At 45.1% G+C, this 16,508-nt stretch overlaps 3 non-coding genes and 3 pseudogenes across 3 annotated transcripts; all 6 read left to right on the top strand.

The window, feature by feature from the left end:
- The first annotated feature begins 1,068 nt into the window (after nucleotides 1-1,068).
- On the top strand, nucleotides 1,069-1,245 carry LOC130340440 (U2 spliceosomal RNA; annotated as a pseudogene).
- A 693-nt stretch (nucleotides 1,246-1,938) lies between these two features.
- On the top strand, nucleotides 1,939-2,118 carry LOC130340427 (U2 spliceosomal RNA; annotated as a pseudogene).
- Nucleotides 2,119-4,204: 2,086 nt separating this feature from the next.
- LOC130340462 (U2 spliceosomal RNA) lies at nucleotides 4,205-4,395 on the top strand. Its single transcript, XR_008880564.1, has one exon. It is a non-coding gene; the product is annotated as a U2 spliceosomal RNA (small nuclear RNA).
- A 2,091-nt stretch (nucleotides 4,396-6,486) lies between these two features.
- On the top strand, nucleotides 6,487-6,676 carry LOC130340418 (U2 spliceosomal RNA). The gene has a single exon (XR_008880535.1). It is a non-coding gene; the product is annotated as a U2 spliceosomal RNA (small nuclear RNA).
- Nucleotides 6,677-7,356: 680 nt separating this feature from the next.
- On the top strand, nucleotides 7,357-7,536 carry LOC130340428 (U2 spliceosomal RNA; annotated as a pseudogene).
- Nucleotides 7,537-9,626: 2,090 nt separating this feature from the next.
- LOC130340464 (U2 spliceosomal RNA) lies at nucleotides 9,627-9,817 on the top strand. Its single transcript, XR_008880566.1, has one exon. It is a non-coding gene; the product is annotated as a U2 spliceosomal RNA (small nuclear RNA).
- The last annotated feature ends 6,691 nt before the right edge of the window (nucleotides 9,818-16,508 follow it).

The following is a 16,508-nucleotide window of genomic DNA, read 5'->3' on the forward strand; positions in this document are numbered from 1 at the left end:
TTAGACGAAAAAAAAGAAGAAAAAGAAGAATAATACGCCCAGAAAAGAGGCGAAAAGGAGAAAAACGTAAAAAAACGTGAAAAAAAAGTAAGAGGAAGAGAAGGGAAAAAAAGGTGGAAATGGGTTTAAAAGTGATTTCGGCGGAGAAATATATATATATATATATATATATATATATATATATATATATATATACGCGCACACACACACATATATATAAACGTATTCTCCGTTGAGATATTGCAGCCGCTGCTGTGTCCAGGCCCAGGAGCCTTAGCACTGTGCTGTGATGTCACTCAATACCACTGACATCACTAGGTGTAAACAACATCTCTCCTTTGCTGTGTATGTGACTATGGAGCTGTTTGGTGATGTCGTCTATTATGGCCTTCATAGAAGCAACAGGAGATTGTTGCATCCATCTAGAACCCTCAGAACTACAGTGCTATGATGTCACTCACTTCCACAGGCCTTGCAGAGTGTAAACAACAACAACCCAGCTTTGTTGTGTATGTAACCATAGGGATTTGTGATGTCACCTAGAACCTTCACAGCAGCGACAGCTTTATGAGGAGCATCAGCACTGCTCTGCCTGAGCAGAACCATCACCGCCATAGGTTGTCAAATAACCCGGGTTTAACCCACACAGGTAAGTCCAATGGGGTGCAGGCATGTCCTCTATGCTTACAGCTTCCCGTGGGTGTTGGTTTGATACCGTTTGGGGACAGCCAAGGAGGCATCTGCAGGCAACAAAGGTAGGTGTGTGCTTGTGTGTGTGTTTCCTATGCAGATCCTAAGCCCAGTGTCACATGCAAGTAGGAGGAGTAAGAAGGGTTCCTGGCAAATCCGGGTTATGGATTGCATTTAAAAAGGCCCCGTGGGAGTGCAATGGGCCCCTGTCTTGCTGCTTAGCAATAATGGTATGGGTTTAGGTTCTGCTGTGTGTACTGGTGGTTGACTGCCCCCCAGCCCAGAGTGTGCATGGAAAATTGTCTGGCAGCCTCCCTGACAGCAAGCAGTGATAGTGCCCATGAAGGGCACCTTGTTGGGCCCGCCCCTTTCACGGTTATCGCTTCTCGGCCTTTTGGCTAAGATCAAGTGTAGTATCTGTTCTTATCAGTTTTTCATGCCGGTGTACAGTGACGCTGGTGGGGATGGGTGCTGCATGGAGGATGCAGGTGTACCAGGGCTTTCCGGGGCTGGTTCTGAGGAATCAGCTCGACGGCTGCCCCGATGTGACCTGTTCCCTCCGGGTCTCGCCATGAGGCTGAGAGGGTCTAGAGCCGAGGTACTTTTGTGCCTCGGGGAGTGGTGACCCCGAGGTGCCGAAACTCACTGGGAGAATAGACTCACTGAGTTGAAGCACGGGCACCATAATCTCTTCACCTTGTGGCACTCACCTCTTGATTCCCGGCCTTCTGGCTAGGATCAGAGAAATTTTTATAGATCCGGCCGGATGTCCGGGCAGTATATCTGCACACATTCACTTATTTATTTCTTTTTTGTTTCACTGTGTCACTTTTTGCGTGTTGTGTGTTCACAGGATTTGTCAGGATGCGGTAGCCCTTCTGGGTGTCCCTCCTGGCGGTCTAGGGGAGGTGTGTGTGGCCATTAGGTTCCGCACCTCCCTGCAAACACCCCGGGTACTCCTGCTTTGGCAGGGTACCTACCGTAATCGGCTCTGCGGGCAGATACCTTGGCTAACGCCAAGGGGGATGCCGGGAGCATTTGTGGTCCCCTAGTAGCTTCGGCGAAAAGGGACATCGAACCTGGAACCTCGCAGGTACCTTTTGGTCCGGAGGCGAAGGGTAAGGTTTGTTGGGGGGCCTCTCTCCTATCGGAGAAGGGCTTGCGATAGACCGCATCCTTTGTGCACGTTTTTTTAGTGTAACACGTTTGCACTTTTTCTTGCACTTTGGGTGAATCGAAAGCACGTTCCTCGGCTTTAAAAAAAAAAAAAAAAAATCTGTTCTTATCAGTTTAATATCTGATACGTCCCCTATCTGGGGACCATATATTAAATGGATTTTTGAGAACGGGGGCCGATTTCGAAGCTTGCTTCCGTCGCCCTATGCATTGACCCGATATGGCAGTATCTTCGGGTACAGTGCACCACCCCCTTACAGGGTTAAAAAGAAAGATTCCTACTTTCATTGCTACCTGCTTGCTGGCTAGCCAGCTAGCCAGCCCTGTGGGCCTTGCTGCTGCTGCAGCCAAAAAACAAAAGGTGGTGCTGCTGCTGCTTCTGCTGCTTCTGCTTCTGCTTGTGTCTGGCCGCTGTTGGAGCGTCCAGGCACAGGACTTCTGCTGCTGCTGACTAAATGGCCTCCTTAATTGGATCATTTGAGTAGCCAGCACACCTGTGCAGGTAGGGCATGACATGATAGGCAGCTGCCTTGATAGCGGGTGGGTGCTGAATGTTCCTAATTGACAAAATAAGATTAATGCTTATGAAGAAATATAAAATCTCATCCCTTCCCCAATATCGCGCCACACCCCTACCCCTTAATTCCCTGGTTGAACTTGATGGACATATGTCTTTTTTCGACCGTACTAACTATGTAACTATGTAACATAACATGGGGGGGGGGGGGGGTCTCCTGGCTGTTCACACAGGTGTGTCATTGCTGTACATTGACCATGCATTGCTTCTGTGGTATTGCAAAGGCAAAGACAAATGCTTCCAGCCATCCATTGCACTAATGGATTGGTCATCAGCTGGCTGTCTATGTCCCGCATCAATATAGACCAAAGTACAGAGGGTTAGGCTATGCTATTGTGCACCTACCTGATGCATCAGAAGGTGCGAGGCCCTTGCTAAATTCTGTGCACAGACTTTGAGATCTATACTTTAGACTGTATCTAAACCTGCTCCAACATGGACTGACATTCTGGCCTACTTTCAGCCGATGCGACTTGTCTGTCGCTGAACAGTCGCTTTTTATGTATTCAGCACCTATGTATAATGTTGTAAAAATGCTCTAGAAGCTAAAGTCGCAGAAATGTCACACATATTTGGCCTGCAACTTTCTGTGCGACAAATTCAGACAGGAAAAATCAGTATAAATCCTTAGAAAATTATCCCCCAGTGTCTCCATCTGCTGGCGGTATTGAATAAGCATTGCTGCACTGATGGGGTATGCATTAGACGAAAAAAAAGAAGAAAAAGAAGAATAATACGCCCAGAAAAGAGGCGAAAAGGAGAAAAACGTAAAAAAACGTGAAAAAAAAGTAAGAGGAAGAGAAGGGAAAAAAAGGTGGAAATGGGTTTAAAAGTGATTTCGGCGGAGAAATATATATATATATATATATATATATATATATATATATACGCGCACACACACACATATATATAAACGTATTCTCCGTTGAGATATTGCAGCCGCTGCTGTGTCCAGGCCCAGGAGCCTTAGCACTGTGCTGTGATGTCACTCAATACCACTGACATCACTAGGTGTAAACAACATCTCTCCTTTGCTGTGTATGTGACTATGGAGCTGTTTGGTGATGTCGTCTATTATGGCCTTCATAGAAGCAACAGGAGATTGTTGCATCCATCTAGAACCCTCAGAACTACAGTGCTATGATGTCACTCACTTCCACAGGCCTTGCAGAGTGTAAACAACAACAACCCAGCTTTGTTGTGTATGTAACCATAGGGATTTGTGATGTCACCTAGAACCTTCACAGCAGCGACAGCTTTATGAGGAGCATCAGCACTGCTCTGCCTGAGCAGAACCATCACCGCCATAGGTTGTCAAATAACCCGGGTTTAACCCACACAGGTAAGTCCAATGGGGTGCAGGCATGTCCTCTATGCTTACAGCTTCCCGTGGGTGTTGGTTTGATACCGTTTGGGGACAGCCAAGGAGGCATCTGCAGGCAACAAAGGTAGGTGTGTGCTTGTGTGTGTGTTTCCTATGCAGATCCTAAGCCCAGTGTCACATGCAAGTAGGAGGAGTAAGAAGGGTTCCTGGCAAATCCGGGTTATGGATTGCATTTAAAAAGGCCCCGTGGGAGTGCAATGGGCCCCTGTCTTGCTGCTTAGCAATAATGGTATGGGTTTAGGTTCTGCTGTGTGTACTGGTGGTTGACTGCCCCCCAGCCCAGAGTGTGCATGGAAAATTGTCTGGCAGCCTCCCTGACAGCAAGCAGTGATAGTGCCCATGAAGGGCACCTTGTTGGGCCCGCCCCTTTCACGGTTATCGCTTCTCGGCCTTTTGGCTAAGATCAAGTGTAGTATCTGTTCTTATCAGTTTAATATCTGATACGTCCCCTATCTGGGGACCATATATTAAATGGATTTTTGAGAACGGGGGCCGATTTCGAAGCTTGCTTCCGTCGCCCTATGCATTGACCCGATATGGCAGTATCTTCGGGTACAGTGCACCACCCCCTTACAGGGTTAAAAAGAAAGATTCCTACTTTCATTGCTACCTGCTTGCTGGCTAGCCAGCTAGCCAGCCCTGTGGGCCTTGCTGCTGCTGCAGCCAAAAAACAAAAGGTGGTGCTGCTGCTGCTTCTGCTGCTTCTGCTTCTGCTTGTGTCTGGCCGCTGTTGGAGCGTCCAGGCACAGGACTTCTGCTGCTGCTGACTAAATGGCCTCCTTAATTGGATCATTTGAGTAGCCAGCACACCTGTGCAGGTAGGGCATGACATGATAGGCAGCTGCCTTGATAGCGGGTGGGTGCTGAATGTTCCTAATTGACAAAATAAGATTAATGCTTATGAAGAAATATAAAATCTCATCCCTTCCCCAATATCGCGCCACACCCCTACCCCTTAATTCCCTGGTTGAACTTGATGGACATATGTCTTTTTTCGACCGTACTAACTATGTAACTATGTAACATAACATGGGGGGGGGGGGGGGGGTCTCCTGGCTGTTCACACAGGTGTGTCATTGCTGTACATTGACCATGCATTGCTTCTGTGGCATTGCAAAGGCAAAGACAAATGCTTCCAGCCATCCATTGCACTAATGGATTGGTCATCAGCTGGCTGTCTATGTCCCGCATCAATATAGACCAAAGTACAGAGGGTTAGGCTATGCTATTGTGCACCTACCTGATGCATCAGAAGGTGCGAGGCCCTTGCTAAATTCTGTGCACAGACTTTGAGATCTATACTTTAGACTGTATCTAAACCTGCTCCAACATGGACTGACATTCTGGCCTACTTTCAGCCGATGCGACTTGTCTGTCGCTGAACAGTCGCTTTTTATGTATTCAGCACCTATGTATAATGTTGTAAAAATGCTCTAGAAGCTAAAGTCGCAGAAATGTCACACATATTTGGCCTGCAACTTTCTGTGCGACAAATTCAGACAGGAAAAATCAGTATAAATCCTTAGAAAATTATCCCCCAGTGTCTCCATCTGCTGGCGGTATTGAATAAGCATTGCTGCACTGATGGGGTATGCATTAGACGAAAAAAAAGAAGAAAAAGAAGAATAATACGCCCAGAAAAGAGGCGAAAAGGAGAAAAACGTAAAAAAACGTGAAAAAAAAGTAAGAGGAAGAGAAGGGAAAAAAAGGTGGAAATGGGTTTAAAAGTGATTTCGGCGGAGAATATATATATATATATATATATATATATATATATATATATATACGCGCACACACACACATATATATAAACGTATTCTCCGTTGAGATATTGCAGCCGCTGCTGTGTCCAGGCCCAGGAGCCTTAGCACTGTGCTGTGATGTCACTCAATACCACTGACATCACTAGGTGTAAACAACATCTCTCCTTTGCTGTGTATGTGACTATGGAGCTGTTTGGTGATGTCGTCTATTATGGCCTTCATAGAAGCAACAGGAGATTGTTGCATCCATCTAGAACCCTCAGAACTACAGTGCTATGATGTCACTCACTTCCACAGGCCTTGCAGAGTGTAAACAACAACAACCCAGCTTTGTTGTGTATGTAACCATAGGGATTTGTGATGTCACCTAGAACCTTCACAGCAGCGACAGCTTTATGAGGAGCATCAGCACTGCTCTGCCTGAGCAGAACCATCACCGCCATAGGTTGTCAAATAACCCGGGTTTAACCCACACAGGTAAGTCCAATGGGGTGCAGGCATGTCCTCTATGCTTACAGCTTCCCGTGGGTGTTGGTTTGATACCGTTTGGGGACAGCCAAGGAGGCATCTGCAGGCAACAAAGGTAGGTGTGTGCTTGTGTGTGTGTTTCCTATGCAGATCCTAAGCCCAGTGTCACATGCAAGTAGGAGGAGTAAGAAGGGTTCCTGGCAAATCCGGGTTATGGATTGCATTTAAAAAGGCCCCGTGGGAGTGCAATGGGCCCCTGTCTTGCTGCTTAGCAATAATGGTATGGGTTTAGGTTCTGCTGTGTGTACTGGTGGTTGACTGCCCCCCAGCCCAGAGTGTGCATGGAAAATTGTCTGGCAGCCTCCCTGACAGCAAGCAGTGATAGTGCCCATGAAGGGGACCTTGTTGGGCCCGCCCCTTTCACGGTTATCGCTTCTCGGCCTTTTGGCTAAGATCAAGTGTAGTATCTGTTCTTATCAGTTTAATATCTGATACGTCCCCTATCTGGGGACCATATATTAAATGGATTTTGAGAACGGGGGCCGATTTCGAAGCTTGCTTCCGTCGCCCTATGCATTGACCCGATATGGCAGTATCTTCGGGTACAGTGCACCACCCCCTTACAGGGTTAAAAAGAAAGATTCCTACTTTCATTGCTACCTGCTTGCTGGCTAGCCAGCTAGCCAGCCCTGTGGGCCTTGCTGCTGCTGCAGCCAAAAAACAAAAGGACACCATAATCTCTTCACCTTGTGGCACTCACCTCTTGATTCCCGGCCTTCTGGCTAGGATCAGAGAAATTTTTATAGATCCGGCCGGATGTCCGGGCAGTATATCTGCACACATTCACTTATTTATTTCTTTTTTGTTTCACTGTGTCACTTTTTGCGTGTTGTGTGTTCACAGGATTTGTCAGGATGCGGTAGCCCTTCTGGGTGTCCCTCCTGGCGGTCTAGGGGAGGTGTGTGTGGCCATTAGGTTCCGCACCTCCCTGCAAACACCCCGGGTACTCCTGCTTTGGCAGGGTACCTACCGTAATCGGCTCTGCGGGCAGATACCTTGGCTAACGCCAAGGGGGATGCCGGGAGCATTTGTGGTCCCCTAGTAGCTTCGGCGAAAAGGGACATCGAACCTGGAACCTCGCAGGTACCTTTTGGTCCGGAGGCGAAGGGTAAGGTTTGTTGGGGGGCCTCTCTCCTATCGGAGAAGGGCTTGCGATAGACCGCATCCTTTGTGCACGTTTTTTTAGTGTAACACGTTTGCACTTTTTCTTGCACTTTGGGTGAATCGAAAGCACGTTCCTCGGCTTTAAAAAAAAAAAAAAAAAATCTGTTCTTATCAGTTTAATATCTGATACGTCCCCTATCTGGGGACCATATATTAAATGGATTTTTGAGAACGGGGGCCGATTTCGAAGCTTGCTTCCGTCGCCCTATGCATTGACCCGATATGGCAGTATCTTCGGGTACAGTGCACCACCCCCTTACAGGGTTAAAAAGAAAGATTCCTACTTTCATTGCTACCTGCTTGCTGGCTAGCCAGCTAGCCAGCCCTGTGGGCCTTGCTGCTGCTGCAGCCAAAAAACAAAAGGTGGTGCTGCTGCTGCTTCTGCTGCTTCTGCTTCTGCTTGTGTCTGGCCGCTGTTGGAGCGTCCAGGCACAGGACTTCTGCTGCTGCTGACTAAATGGCCTCCTTAATTGGATCATTTGAGTAGCCAGCACACCTGTGCAGGTAGGGCATGACATGATAGGCAGCTGCCTTGATAGCGGGTGGGTGCTGAATGTTCCTAATTGACAAAATAAGATTAATGCTTATGAAGAAATATAAAATCTCATCCCTTCCCCAATATCGCGCCACACCCCTACCCCTTAATTCCCTGGTTGAACTTGATGGACATATGTCTTTTTTCGACCGTACTAACTATGTAACTATGTAACATAACATGGGGGGGGGGGGGGGTCTCCTGGCTGTTCACACAGGTGTGTCATTGCTGTACATTGACCATGCATTGCTTCTGTGGTATTGCAAAGGCAAAGACAAATGCTTCCAGCCATCCATTGCACTAATGGATTGGTCATCAGCTGGCTGTCTATGTCCCGCATCAATATAGACCAAAGTACAGAGGGTTAGGCTATGCTATTGTGCACCTACCTGATGCATCAGAAGGTGCGAGGCCCTTGCTAAATTCTGTGCACAGACTTTGAGATCTATACTTTAGACTGTATCTAAACCTGCTCCAACATGGACTGACATTCTGGCCTACTTTCAGCCGATGCGACTTGTCTGTCGCTGAACAGTCGCTTTTTATGTATTCAGCACCTATGTATAATGTTGTAAAAATGCTCTAGAAGCTAAAGTCGCAGAAATGTCACACATATTTGGCCTGCAACTTTCTGTGCGACAAATTCAGACAGGAAAAATCAGTATAAATCCTTAGAAAATTATCCCCCAGTGTCTCCATCTGCTGGCGGTATTGAATAAGCATTGCTGCACTGATGGGGTATGCATTAGACGAAAAAAAAGAAGAAAAAGAAGAATAATACGCCCAGAAAAGAGGCGAAAAGGAGAAAAACGTAAAAAAACGTGAAAAAAAAGTAAGAGGAAGAGAAGGGAAAAAAAGGTGGAAATGGGTTTAAAAGTGATTTCGGCGGAGAAATATATATATATATATATATATATATATATATATATATATATACGCGCACACACACACATATATATAAACGTATTCTCCGTTGAGATATTGCAGCCGCTGCTGTGTCCAGGCCCAGGAGCCTTAGCACTGTGCTGTGATGTCACTCAATACCACTGACATCACTAGGTGTAAACAACATCTCTCCTTTGCTGTGTATGTGACTATGGAGCTGTTTGGTGATGTCGTCTATTATGGCCTTCATAGAAGCAACAGGAGATTGTTGCATCCATCTAGAACCCTCAGAACTACAGTGCTATGATGTCACTCACTTCCACAGGCCTTGCAGAGTGTAAACAACAACAACCCAGCTTTGTTGTGTATGTAACCATAGGGATTTGTGATGTCACCTAGAACCTTCACAGCAGCGACAGCTTTATGAGGAGCATCAGCACTGCTCTGCCTGAGCAGAACCATCACCGCCATAGGTTGTCAAATAACCCGGGTTTAACCCACACAGGTAAGTCCAATGGGGTGCAGGCATGTCCTCTATGCTTACAGCTTCCCGTGGGTGTTGGTTTGATACCGTTTGGGGACAGCCAAGGAGGCATCTGCAGGCAACAAAGGTAGGTGTGTGCTTGTGTGTGTGTTTCCTATGCAGATCCTAAGCCCAGTGTCACATGCAAGTAGGAGGAGTAAGAAGGGTTCCTGGCAAATCCGGGTTATGGATTGCATTTAAAAAGGCCCCGTGGGAGTGCAATGGGCCCCTGTCTTGCTGCTTAGCAATAATGGTATGGGTTTAGGTTCTGCTGTGTGTACTGGTGGTTGACTGCCCCCCAGCCCAGAGTGTGCATGGAAAATTGTCTGGCAGCCTCCCTGACAGCAAGCAGTGATAGTGCCCATGAAGGGCACCTTGTTGGGCCCGCCCCTTTCACGGTTATCGCTTCTCGGCCTTTTGGCTAAGATCAAGTGTAGTATCTGTTCTTATCAGTTTAATATCTGATACGTCCCCTATCTGGGGACCATATATTAAATGGATTTTTGAGAACGGGGGCCGATTTCGAAGCTTGCTTCCGTCGCCCTATGCATTGACCCGATATGGCAGTATCTTCGGGTACAGTGCACCACCCCCTTACAGGGTTAAAAAGAAAGATTCCTACTTTCATTGCTACCTGCTTGCTGGCTAGCCAGCTAGCCAGCCCTGTGGGCCTTGCTGCTGCTGCAGCCAAAGAACAAAAGGTGGTGCTGCTGCTGCTTCTGCTGCTTCTGCTTCTGCTTGTGTCTGGCCGCTGTTGGAGCGTCCAGGCACAGGACTTCTGCTGCTGCTGACTAAATGGCCTCCTTAATTGGATCATTTGAGTAGCCAGCACACCTGTGCAGGTAGGGCATGACATGATAGGCAGCTGCCTTGATAGCGGGTGGGTGCTGAATGTTCCTAATTGACAAAATAAGATTAATGCTTATGAAGAAATATAAAATCTCATCCCTTCCCCAATATCGCGCCACACCCCTACCCCTTAATTCCCTGGTTGAACTTGATGGACATATGTCTTTTTTCGACCGTACTAACTATGTAACTATGTAACATAACATGGGGGGGGGGGGGGGGGTCTCCTGGCTGTTCACACAGGTGTGTCATTGCTGTACATTGACCATGCATTGCTTCTGTGGTATTGCAAAGGCAAAGACAAATGCTTCCAGCCATCCATTGCACTAATGGATTGGTCATCAGCTGGCTGTCTATGTCCCGCATCAATATAGACCAAAGTACAGAGGGTTAGGCTATGCTATTGTGCACCTACCTGATGCATCAGAAGGTGCGAGGCCCTTGCTAAATTCTGTGCACAGACTTTGAGATCTATACTTTAGACTGTATCTAAACCTGCTCCAACATGGACTGACATTCTGGCCTACTTTCAGCCGATGCGACTTGTCTGTCGCTGAACAGTCGCTTTTTATGTATTCAGCACCTATGTATAATGTTGTAAAAATGCTCTAGAAGCTAAAGTCGCAGAAATGTCACACATATTTGGCCTGCAACTTTCTGTGCGACAAATTCAGACAGGAAAAATCAGTATAAATCCTTAGAAAATTATCCCCCAGTGTCTCCATCTGCTGGCGGTATTGAATAAGCATTGCTGCACTGATGGGGTATGCATTAGACGAAAAAAAAGAAGAAAAAGAAGAATAATACGCCCAGAAAAGAGGCGAAAAGGAGAAAAACGTAAAAAAACGTGAAAAAAAAGTAAGAGGAAGAGAAGGGAAAAAAAGGTGGAAATGGGTTTAAAAGTGATTTCGGCGGAGAAATATATATATATATATATATATATATATATATATATATATATATATACGCGCACACACACACATATATATAAACGTATTCTCCGTTGAGATATTGCAGCCGCTGCTGTGTCCAGGCCCAGGAGCCTTAGCACTGTGCTGTGATGTCACTCAATACCACTGACATCACTAGGTGTAAACAACATCTCTCCTTTGCTGTGTATGTGACTATGGAGCTGTTTGGTGATGTCGTCTATTATGGCCTTCATAGAAGCAACAGGAGATTGTTGCATCCATCTAGAACCCTCAGAACTACAGTGCTATGATGTCACTCACTTCCACAGGCCTTGCAGAGTGTAAACAACAACAACCCAGCTTTGTTGTGTATGTAACCATAGGGATTTGTGATGTCACCTAGAACCTTCACAGCAGCGACAGCTTTATGAGGAGCATCAGCACTGCTCTGCCTGAGCAGAACCATCACCGCCATAGGTTGTCAAATAACCCGGGTTTAACCCACACAGGTAAGTCCAATGGGGTGCAGGCATGTCCTCTATGCTTACAGCTTCCCGTGGGTGTTGGTTTGATACCGTTTGGGGACAGCCAAGGAGGCATCTGCAGGCAACAAAGGTAGGTGTGTGCTTGTGTGTGTGTTTCCTATGCAGATCCTAAGCCCAGTGTCACATGCAAGTAGGAGGAGTAAGAAGGGTTCCTGGCAAATCCGGGTTATGGATTGCATTTAAAAAGGCCCCGTGGGAGTGCAATGGGCCCCTGTCTTGCTGCTTAGCAATAATGGTATGGGTTTAGGTTCTGCTGTGTGTACTGGTGGTTGACTGCCCCCCAGCCCAGAGTGTGCATGGAAAATTGTCTGGCAGCCTCCCTGACAGCAAGCAGTGATAGTGCCCATGAAGGGCACCTTGTTGGGCCCGCCCCTTTCACGGTTATCGCTTCTCGGCCTTTTGGCTCCGATCAAGTGTAAACTTGGTCTAGGTCAGGGGTGCGGGTGTTCTGCTGAGCAGGAATCCGGAGTGGTGATCTTACTGTGGAATCGACAGACAAGAGAAGAACAATGGCTGGAAAGGAATACCTCCCTGCGATTGAGAAGACTGTACGTTTTGTGGTGGAAACTTCTGACCGGGGTAAGAATCGGATTGAGTACATTGGACATGAACTTGTGGAGAAATTGGGCGGTTTTGGCATGGATAGTTTGTTCTGTGTGCAAGAGAATAGGAAGCAAGGAATATATGATGTGTCCTTCATCTATGAAGCTGATTGCCAGAACTTCTATGAATGTTTGAAAAGAAATGCCAATAACTCTGTCTTGGAAAATGTAAAGTTTTTTCCTCTGTTTGAGATGGGAGTGAAGACTCTGTTTGTACATATGTACAATCCGTTCTTAGACCCGGATATGATTAAGAACTTTCTAAGTATCTACTGTGAAAGTGTCCAAGGGGGAGTGAAGCAAACTAGTAGTTTGGGTGTGTTTAATGGCACATGGAAGTTCTTTGTAAAACTGAAGCTGGATCCTGGGAGCATTGGTGGAGTGAAACACCCACCGGCCAATTTTTCAATCGCTGGAAATTGGGGTTATGTCTATTATTATGGCCAGCCATTGTTTTGCCGTGATTGTTTGCTGTTTGGACATGTCAAAGAGGCTTGTCCAGGTAATAAGAAGTGCCGAAATTGTAAAATGCCAGGGCATGAGGCGGGAGCTTGTCCACAGCCCAGAACTTGTGATCTTTGTGGCCTTGTTGGACATGTGTATAGAAATTGTCCGGAGGTGGCTAAGAGGGAGAAGGAGAAAGAGGCCAGAAAAGATTTGGCAATTAAAAAAAGGGAAAAGGCAAAGGCAGACATGGCAGAAAAGAGTGTGATTGCTAGCATTATTGAGAAAGCAACGGTGGTGGAAGAGAAGGTGCAGGAGGAGATTGAAGAGGAGATGGAGGAGGAGGTGAGAATTGAAGAGGTGCCTAGTCCTCAGGTGTCTGGCACTCAAAAAGTTGAATGGTCGAATTCAGAAGAGGAAAGTGCTAAAGAGAGAGAGGAAGATCTTTTTCGTCCCCCACGGAAGGCGGCGAGAGGTGCCAGTGGTGAAAAGATGGAGCAGACGGTGGTGGAGACGAGTAATCGTTTTGCCGCAATATCTGAGGGTGAAATGGATAAATGCATTGGAGAAGAAACTTCTCCCTCGACACTGAGCCGTAAAGTTCATTAACTCTCTTCTAGGTTTTTTCTTCCTATGGGTTGTTATTTGATTTGATATGTCTTTTTCGGTTAGTTTGTCAAATGTTAGAGTCTTTAAAAATAAGAATAGAAGAGCGGCCATTCTGGAGGAATTGGCAGGAACTAATAATGACATAATTTGTCTACAGGAATGTGGATTGGATTTTCCTCCAAAAAAGGAGGAGTGGAGATATGGACCAGCAGTGTGGTCTTGCTCTAATGTAAATAGAAATGATGGAGTTGGGGTTTTGTTTAGGAATAATAAGTTTAAAGTTTGTAGTCAAATGGTGTTAAGGGAAGGAAGGTGTGTGTTGGTGGAGGTTGGGTTACATGGGTTTAAGTTTAAGTTAATTAATGTTTATGCACCTGTGAATAAGGAGGAGAGGGTGGGTTTGTTTGAAATAATTAAGGGGTTTTTGTCTGGGAAGGAACCAGTGTTGTTAGTAGGTGATTTCAACTGTGAGATTGGGAGGGATGCGGATGTTTCTGGAAATATGCTTAAGAGTATGGTGAGTGATTTCAAGTTAAGAGATGTGGTTGAAGTGTGTGGTGTGAATCCTGTGTTAGCAACATATCATGCTGAGAGTGGAAGGAGTGAGTCAAGATTAGATATGTGTTTTGTGTCCAAAATGATAGGATGTATGTGGTATAAGCAAGAGAGAGTGATTTATTCTGATCATGAGCGTGTGAGTTGTGGTTTGGTGTTGGATGAGATTTGCATAAGTGGGAGGGGTTACTGGAAGCTTAATGTGAAACTGTTGGATGAAAAGGAGGTATATGATAGGTATATTAAGAAGTATAAGTTATGGTGTGAGAAGAAAAAAGAATTTTTGGATTTATTGTGTTGGTGGGAGTGGGTTAAAGAAAGAACTAAGGTTTTTTTCAAGAGGGAAGGTTATAAAAGGAAAGCTAGGGAAAGAAAGAAGTATGAATGGCTGAATAAAAGGTTGGGGTTTCTCATTAAGTTGAAAAAGAAGGGATGGAGAGTGGATGGTAAGATTGATGCTGTGAAAAGAGATATAAAGGATTGGTTGAATGAAAGAGGAAAAGAGTTAATGTACCGAGCAAAAGTGGACAAATTGGAGAAGGATGAAAAGTGTTCAAGATTTTTTTTTTTTAAGAAAGTGATTGGGAGAAAGGATGATTTAGTGAGTGTGTATGATAAGGATGGTGGTTTGGTGAGAGGCAAAGCTGTACTGAATGTGGTGAAAGAGTTTTATGAGGACTTATATGCAGTCAAACAGTGTGATAGGGGTTTGGCTGAGGAAGTGCTGGAAGTGATTGATAAGAAGGTAGATTGTAATGAGTATGAGAGTTTAATGAGAGAGATTGGAATGGAAGAAATTAAAAGGACGGTTGATAGTATGGCTAAAAATAAGACTCCTGGAGAGGATGGGTTGCCGGCTGAGTTTTATGTGAAATTGTGGGATGTACTGAAGGATGATATGGAGAGTATCTTTAAGTATATGTGGGCTAATGGAAGATTGGTGGAAAGTATGAAGAGTGGGATAGTGGTTTTGATTTATAAGAAAGGGGATGTGAATGATGTAAGGAATTGGAGGCCGATAACTTTGTTGAATGTGGATTATAAAATATTTGCAAAGCTGATTACAAATAGAATGAGGGACGTGATAGAGCAAGTGATTGGGGAGGAGCAAGTGTGTGGTGTGCCAGGAAGAAGAATTAGTGAGAATTTGTGTTTGTTGAGAGATATATTGTGGGATGGTATGTGTAGAAAGCAGGTGGTTCGTGTGTTGTCAATTGATTTTGAAAAAGCTTTTGACCGTTTGTCGCATGGGTTTTTGTTTAAGGTGCTAGTTAAAATGGGGTTTCCAGGTGATTTTGTGAATATTGTGAGAATGTTGTATAAGGAAGTGTATAGTAAGATTCTGATTAATGGATGGATGACGGAGGAGATTAAAGTATGTTCAGGGGTGAGACAGGGATGTCCCTTGTCACCTATTGCTTTTATTTGTGCTATGGAACCATTATTAGAATTATTGCGTAAGGATAAATGTGTGAGAGGTGTGAGAGTTCCGGGGGGTCGTGGTAAAGAGGTTAAAGTGTTGGCTTATATGGATGATGTATGTGTGGTAAGTGAATCTGTTGCGGCTGTAAGAAGATCCAAGTTATTGGTAAGTCTGTTTTGTGGTGCGTCTGGTTTTAAGGTCAATTGGGGAAAGAGTGAATATAAATGTTTTGGTGGTGTGACTCAGAGTGAGGATGTTGGTATGGAAGGGGTGGAAGGGCCTATTCAGGTGTTGGGGGTGAAGATGGATGAACGGTTGGATGGTAGAAATAGTTGGGAGGATGTGGGGAAGAGAGTGCAAAAGAAATTGAATTTTTGGAGGTTGAGAGAGTTGTCAATGGTTGGTAAGGTTATGATAGTGAAGAGTGTGATTTTGCCAATACTGTTATATGTTGCTGTTGTGTTTCCGCCAAGTTATATGGTTTTGCGAAAGGTGAAAAGAATGTTATTTGTGTTTTTGTGGGGTACAAAGATGGAAAGAGTTAAGAGAGAGATTGTAATGAAAGATGGTAAAAATGGAGGAATGGACTTTCCGAATGTTGATGTGTATCTGGGTGTGAATATTGTTTTTGCTTTGAAAAGAATGATGGGAGGTGAAAAGAGTTGTGCATGTATGGTGAGATATTTGGGTGGCAGTGTGTTATGTAAATTGGGTTGGTTGGAAAGAGATTTGAGAGTGCCTTATGCTTTTGTGTGTCCTAGTTGGTATGTATATGTGGTGAAATTTTTGGAGAATTATAGGTTGATTGGTGTGGGTCCAGAAGTGTTTGTGAGTAAAAAGAGTATGATTGGGTACATTAAAAAAGACGAAGTTGAATGTTCAATTAATATGGTGAGAGCTGTAGATGTGGGGAGAGTGTGGAAGAGTATAATGACTGTTGGAGTAACAAATAGACAACGTGAGATAGTATGGCAGAGTTTGCATGGTGCGTTACCGGTAAGAGAATTTCAAAGAAATAGAGGGATTGGAAGGTATGAGAGGTGTCCAAGAGATGGGTGTGATGGGATTGAGAGTGTGATGCATGTATTTTGGAATTGTGAAATGGCGCAAGGTGTGTGGAAAGGGATGAGTTTGCTGTTTAAAGAATTGACTGGTATAAGGTATATGTCGTATGATGTGGTTATGTTTGGACTTAGTATGGTAGGGAGAGATAAGGAAAGGGTTTTTTTTGTGTTGCTTGCCATTATTAAAGAAGTACTTTGGGATGTTAGGAATTTATGTGTATTCAAAAGAAAAAACGTGTCGGTGGAGGGTTGTATTAAGTTGATTCTAGATAGGTTATATG

Source organism: Hyla sarda, unplaced genomic scaffold (genome assembly GCF_029499605.1).
Source record: "Hyla sarda isolate aHylSar1 unplaced genomic scaffold, aHylSar1.hap1 scaffold_591, whole genome shotgun sequence".
NCBI lineage: Eukaryota > Metazoa > Chordata > Amphibia > Anura > Hylidae > Hyla > Hyla sarda.